Source organism: Lathamus discolor, chromosome 3, assembly GCF_037157495.1.
Source record: "Lathamus discolor isolate bLatDis1 chromosome 3, bLatDis1.hap1, whole genome shotgun sequence".
Classification (NCBI taxonomy): Eukaryota; Metazoa; Chordata; class Aves; order Psittaciformes; family Psittacidae; genus Lathamus; species Lathamus discolor.
The window spans coordinates 133,052,985-133,060,445 of record NC_088886.1 but is presented as its reverse complement, the minus strand read 5'-3'; positions in this window follow the sequence as shown (position 1 = coordinate 133,060,445).

Sequence of the window (7,461 nt, the reverse complement as noted above, 5' to 3'; positions counted from 1 at the left end):
GACTTGTATTTTGCAGCTATTTCCAGTCACTTGTGTTTTTCCTGCATGCTTTCAGGGGCTTGCAATGCCGATGGTAGTCTGGCCTTCATAGTGTTAGAAATGACTTGATGGTGTCAGTTATTGGCACGAGTTTTGATCTTTCAGGTTTTGACATGATGCCTTTGCCTTGGGAAGACGACGGTTGCAATTGAGCTGGCATTTTCATTTTAAACACCATCTTTCAGTGGTTTGCGACTCAGATTTTCAGATCTTCTGCTGGTATGGCTCTTAGCTGCCCTACAGCTAAGCTGGGTTTGTAACATCATCAAAAAATAGCTGCTGTTTTAAATATATCAGGCTTTTTAACCACTTCCGGATAAACAGAAATGTACTACTGACACATTTTTAGAGGTGCTGCCTTTGGAGTATCCTTCAACAACCAAATTTTTGCCTTCCAATGAAACTACAGAGCATGACAAACAAGAGGCACCTCTCCTGGTGAAGTGCCTGTCTTGCACATCTCTTATTCCTGTAGGAAAAACCCAAATCACTGTGTAGCCGAAGCTGTTGATTTTGGCGGAAATTTGCGGGCGAGTAGGGGTGGAGCAGGGACTGCGAGCAATGTTGTCCAAATCTGGATGCCTGCTGCAGCAGAAAGCTCAGTACAGTTGTTTCCAGATTCCTCATCTGAGGCATTGTGCTTTGCCCTGAACCCAAAACCAGTGTGACTGTGCCCTCAGCAGGTACCGCTTGTGTTCAGTAACACCTCAGTGTGCTTCTTGCCCTGATAATCCAATATCTTCTGCTAGCATCAGTAACATATACTGGGCACATGTGGTTTGCATTCTTTCCTGCCCCCCCCCCCCCCCAGAGGTGTGATGACTGCACATGTTCTGCGGTGGAGTGTTTTTGTCTTGGCAGGGAGCTTTGAGAGACATTTGAGAAGACACTGGGTTAGTGTGTGAGTATGACTTGGAGTCATACCTCATGTAGTTAATAACTGTAGTTGTCTGGGTTTTTTTCCTTACCTGTATAATGGATACAAACCAAGAAACAGCAGTGGAGAGGGGTTTTTTGTCATCTGACTGCCCTGAGCTGGTATTGGTGAGCGCTGTAAAGCCAGTGGGTTCATCTTTGCACTCTTCCTTGGGTTATAGCAACTTTTGTTTTGGGTGGTAAAAGTGGCAGCCTTGACTAGTTTCTTGACTCACGCTTCATCTAAAGCTCAATTCAGGCGTCAGCTGAGCGGGCGCTGAGCGACACAAGACATGGCACTATTTTTCTTACCAGCAGATGGCCTTGCACATTTCCTAGTGTGCAAAGAGGGATCCGAACTGCTGCAGGATCAAACTCCAGGATCGCTTAACAGACAGGAGACTGACTTTTTAGTTACGTTTACAATTTCATCTTTAAACTTGTGAGGCTTTGGTATTGAAGTGGAGTGTTTTATCTATTTACTGTTTTGATTTTGTGGTGGTATTACTACTACTACTACTGCTACCACCACTAGTATTATTATTATTATTACTGCTGCTGCTGCTACTACTACTACTACTACTGTTGTTGTTGTTTTATGTCCATGTGTGTGCACTGGTCATACGAAATTCTGCAAAAGCACCCAAAGAATAATTTTGAGCACACATGATCGCAGTCTTCTGTCTTTGGGAGTTGCTGAGTTGGAATCTGTATTCAAGCCTTAACTGACCTCAACCTTTTCTTCCCTCTCCAGAAGACACCTAGAAAAGCTGACTCCATCAGTGTTATGATATTATGAACTGCTAAGTTTTCGAGAAGGCTAATTTAACCAGTCTCTCCAGACGAAGAAAAATTTGTCAAGGTGAAACACAACATGATTGAGGGCCCAGAGGCCTGCGCACTGTACTGGTCTAATTTCAAAGTACGGATGTCCCGAGGCATGGGGGGATAAATCTGACTTGCTTTCTAGTACTTCTTTCTTTGTTATAGTGTTATAGATTTTTAAAATTTAGATATACTGTGGTGCTTGGGTTGTTTGCTTGGTTCTAATGTTTGGCTTAGATTTGTTTTGGTGTATTGCTAATTATTTAGCAGTACTGTTGTACTAAGTTTGAGCAATTAGATTAATGTAGTATAACTTAGCCAAAGTAGTTCCATCAAACTTAAATTTTCCTTTGACCTACACATTAGGAGACTTAGACTGGGATACCTTAATATAATAAATGTAGGAGGTGATGAATTTGAGAAGAGTTACGAACTCCTCACTACAATTGCCTTCCTGATGGCTCTGCATTTTCTTGTCTGCTATATGTGGACTTATTCTCCTGTCTATTAGTAGATAGTAAGTTTTCCTTAAAATGTGGATTCAAGGGCACACTGTTGTGCTTGGACAACTTGAACTCTCTGAAAAGGGAGGAAAATAGGTGTATATGTTTTGGAAATACTTAAAATGAAATATTTTGTTATGTGATTCATGTTTTGTAAATAACCTGAAATTTAAAGGGAAGGGGATAAAGCTCAAACACTTTATCAGACTCAAAGTACAGTCATTTTCTGTCTGCATTCTGGTTTATTTTGCTTTTCTGTTTTGCCTCTCCCCTTCGCTCATGTGTGTTCAGAACAACTTAATTTTAACTTTTGGTTCAAGTACTAGGCTGAGTAATCCATTACTCACACAGCCCTATTACATTTCCTTCATCTTTGGTTCAGACCTTTCTATTTCTGTGACGCTCCTGACAAGCATCAGATTACTTTGTTGGGAAATGATCAGAGTGGCACCAGTCCTTAACTCCGCTCTTGCTGAGTACAGTTTTATGTTGGAATGTTTTGCCTTTTGTTTTCCAGATCTTTCGTGAAACTTTAAAGCAGTGACCTTGATGCACCCACTAGCTGCACCCTTTTCTCTGTCATCCATAAGCACGGTAACTACTGGATGTTTAGATCCAGTGAGATATGGCCAGATTCTGACAATTCAAAGTTACCCTTCTCCCTTTCTAAGATACTACTTATAACCACTGGATTTATGGTACAGTGAGAGGTTCTTGGTCAGATGATATGGTAGCAAAGCACTGTGTAGGCCCAAACACCCTGTTCTGCAGGTGGAGAGGCTGGCTGATACAACAGCATAGAAGTGGGAAAGCAGTGTGTGACCAAAAAGGTTTGTGAACACCCTGTGGGTTTTGGGTTATTTTGTAAAGTTGCTGCATGGTGTTACATCAAATCAGATCAGAGAGTTCTGGCAGCATGTTCTTGTTAGAAGTAATAGTGATCTGATATAGAATCACAGAATCATAGAATCAGAGCATAGTTAGGGTTGGAAAGAATCTGAAGATCATCAAGTTCCAACCCCCCTGCCATGGGCAGGGACACCTCACACTAAACCATCCCACACAAGGCTTCATCCAACCTGGCCTTGAACACTGCAAGGGATGGAGCATTCACAGCTTCCCTGTGCAACCTATTCCAGTGCCTCACCACCCTAATAGGAAAGAATTTCCTCCTTATATCCAATCTAAACTTCCCCTGTTTAAGTTTTAACCCGTTACCCCTTGTCCTGTCACTACAGTCCCTGATGAAGAGTCCATCCCCAGCATCCCTATAGGCTCCCTTCAGACACTGGAAGGCTGCTATGAGGTCTCCACTCAAGCCTGTGGAGCCATAGATGCTAGAGTTTATCTAAAGAAAACCCACACTAGCAACAAAACAGAGTGCAAACACAACAAAACAGAGTGAAGCAAAACAGAGTGGAAACCAAGACTTGTAGCAAAGTCACTTGTCCTCTCCGGCAGTTCTTTGAAGAAGGCGATAAAGGGGAATTGGGAATAGTCCCTGTCACTCTAAAAGGAAGCTGAAACAAATGAGCATCTTTTCTCGTGTAATTCAAGTCCTTGACACACCCCTGGATCCATGATTCGTTCAGCAGACCCAGTTTGATGACGTCAATGCATTCTTCGCAGCAGAAATAAAAAAATAAAAAAATTTTTCAAACAAACTGAGCATTTCCTTACACTGGGAAAGCAAATTGGCTGAATGCCCGGTGGCTCCTGCAGCCAATCACTATAACCTTACCATAAATGTAGATGTGTTTCTAACTTAGGGTTGATTATTGACTTTATTTTAGCCATGGGACCATCCTGTCCCACTCCTCCGTGTGTGTACTCTACCAGGGAGTGCTGAGATCCTGAGTGTTGCATTATTTAGCAAATAGTTTGCACATCACATGGGCTCACTGAAAATCTGATTTTGTGACTTGATATATTGTAAATGCGTCTCTTTTAAGTGTTTTACAGAGCTACAGCAGGCAGCCCCTCGCTTCAAAAGCTGGCTGGCGCTCATTCTCTTTTTTTTCAGGCTAATTATTCTTAGTTGTTGTAGTACTAATACTAAGACAATGCTTTATGCTTGCAAAGCTTGGCATATGGTGAGTGCTAACTGTCAAATGTGTAACAGATGAACTGTAAAACTTCTTGAAATAATGTGCTAGGGAGGCTAGATGTTCTCCAGAGGTAAGTGTTCAAACCTTTCCCCTTCAGACACTGCTTGCCCAGAGCACAGGTCATTTAGTCTGTGAGTAGTAGTAGTTTTCTGCATTTGTGAGTGAAATCTAGGGCTGAATCCTTGTACTGAGAATGAGGGAGGAAAGATCTGTAGATAAATAGCTGATGTTAAAAGGTAAATGTGAGTGAAAGGAGGTCTTCAGTTCTGCTTTTAAACTTAGATCTGAAGATGGCAGCAACAGACATACCAGATGTCTTTATTTCCCATGTTGAGTGACACCCAAAAAACCACCCTGTAAGGAAAGAAGTTTTCATAACAATTTTAAAGTTATCTAAGACAAATTTTATTAAAGGTGGTGGTGGGGAGGAGAAGATGAAACATTTTTAAAGATCTTAACATACCACACTTGATCAGAATTTCTGACACTGTAACATGTCTTTGGGGATGTAGTTCTACCAGTTTGCTTTCCTCTGTCATGCTCCCCTTTCTAATAAGAGAGACCAGCACACTTAGACAAAGCAATGCCTTGCAGCTGAGACTTCAAACTCATTCTTTGGGGCAAATTGCTCAACCTTTGAAATTCTTTGAGGAGGCAGGGGAAGGGGAAGGGGAGGGACAGCGCTGTGAAAAGATTTATCCCTCCCACTGCCTCAGATGCAGTTCGTCACCCTCTGAGACATCAAACGTTCTTCATAGCGAGAACAGGATGCAAAGATCTTGCTCTGAATGTTTGTCTCCTGGCCACTACTGTGTACTTCTAACCAGGGCCTGTGTTTCAGTTGGATGATCAAGGGTTAATTCTGGCAGAGAGGGGCTGTTGTGGTAAGGGCAAGGTGTGGAGGTGGTGGGGCTGTCACTGTTCCCTGCCTTCACCTACTCACCCACTTCCACCACACATCTGCACAAAAAGACAAGAGGCCTGCAGAGCTCATGCAGCTACAGGAGTGAGTCATATCTTCTCTGTTCAGCTGCACAGCCTGCTGCATAGTCAAGCTTTTATAAGCATGAAGCAAATGAAATGAGTATGTTGTACAGACTAATTTATATTTCTACCAAAATGCAGTTCATTATTTTCTGCTGGTGGTTCTCATCAGCAATTAAATGATGGGTTAGAAAGCTGTGTGTCTCCAGGGGTGGTCATAACAAGAAGGGATACACTGATATTTGCTGCCTAAAGCAGTGTGTTAGGTTCTCAGATAAGATGTTAGCGATATTTTTCAGCTGAATCATTTCTCAAATACTTCTTGGAAGCCAAGTATTTCGGAAGAGGCATCCTTTCTGCACTTCAGTGTAGCTGCCTCTTGCTGTCATCCAGCTCACACACAGGAATGGGAGACTGGAGTGGGGACTGCAGAGGGATGAACAGCAAAACATGTGCTTCTGGTTCCCTGGGATGGGAAAGAGAGTCTGATGCCAGTGCAGGCCACAGTTTTAACAGCCAAAGGTTTCCCACGCATTTCACCCAGCCTGGGGATACTCAGAAATCCCCTGCCTAGAGGTAGCCTGCTGAGAAGAGAGCAGTTCCTCAGTTTCATGTGAGAAATGGAGAAAGACTCACATTCCTTTGCTGTAACAGTGTAAGGAAATTGCTTACCTTCTTGAAGCAGAGTTTTTGGACCAAATTGTCAGCTTTCATTGAATTACTAAAGTGAGCCATGATTTTACTGAAGATTGATGGTAACTTTGATGTTGTCTATACTGAAGCTGAAACTTCAGAAGATGTGCATAAAGTACATTATATCAGTAACTAGGGATTTCCCTCCCTCTGGGAGGCAGGGTTATCAGCCAGCCCCCTTGTCCATCAACCCCTCCAAGGGGCAGCCTGGTCTGCCCTGCACTTGTTTCATGGCAGCAGCTTGGAGCACCTTGGCTTGGTGCAGTGAAGGGTTGTTTCTACATGGAGTTTGTTCCTTGCTCTCCCAGATACCGTTCCGTTATTCCTGAATGACCTGGTAAAAAACCTGCATGTTTTCTTTTCAGGACGCGTTCCTGAAAACCAGGATCTGACAAAAACAAATCTATAGAAGAATAACTATACATTTTTAAAATCAAGGTAATGAGGAAGTTTAGCTCCCATGAAAGCAGTAGTTTGTATTGTGTAAGCAGAAAAAAGAAAACCAATGTCAGCCCTTTTTCCCAAGCATGGTTGTCCCCTGTTGCCTCCAGCCCATTTTTCTGAGAAGGCTTGGCAATTTGCAGCACAAATGGCAGTGAGTTTTCAATGATATAAAATACTACAGCAACACTACTTTGTTTAAATGTGATTCAGAAAAGGAGACGTTTATGCTGAAGACCTGCTAATTACATAATTTTCTTCTTCTATTAAACAGTGTGTTCATGCTGTGTAACACAGACTAATCAGTGCGCAGAGGAAAGATTTATATTATGCTGAAGAGGTCTCAGCATTTGGCTTTGTAAATGAATTCTCAGAGACAGCTAAATACAATGCAGTAAGTAACAGGCTCTAATTAGGAAGCTGAAACTGTTACATGTATTTCTGGTATTCTGATGTGGAAACTATCCAGGCTTTTTCAAGATCCTTGGGTAACAGCGTTTTGCAGCCATGAAAGGAGTTACTATGTCTATTCAGAAAGTTACTAGCAAGGAACTGAAAGAAACAGAAACCTGGGAAGCACTTCAAGGACTGACAATGTGGTAGGAACCATAATTCTGAGACAGAGATACACAAAACCTCGTCTTTTATTTATTGTTACTGACCTGCAAGAAGGACAGAAAATGAAGCAGTAAGCTTTAACATTTTCTGCCTGTGGGTACTTGGGATATTCTTGAAGTCCTGGAAACTGTAGTAAAACTAGGCAGATGTTTGCCTTTCATCAATGGAATGGAGAGCTGTGTGCAGGAAAAGCTGTATGTGTACCGGTCCCTATGGGCACACTATATGTGTGTGTGTGCAATACAGGACATTAGCTAGTTAAGAAATAGATCAAATAGCAGTTTAGGTTGGAGAAATCTCCAGCTGGGCTATAGGCTGAGTAGACCTGAGTCCTG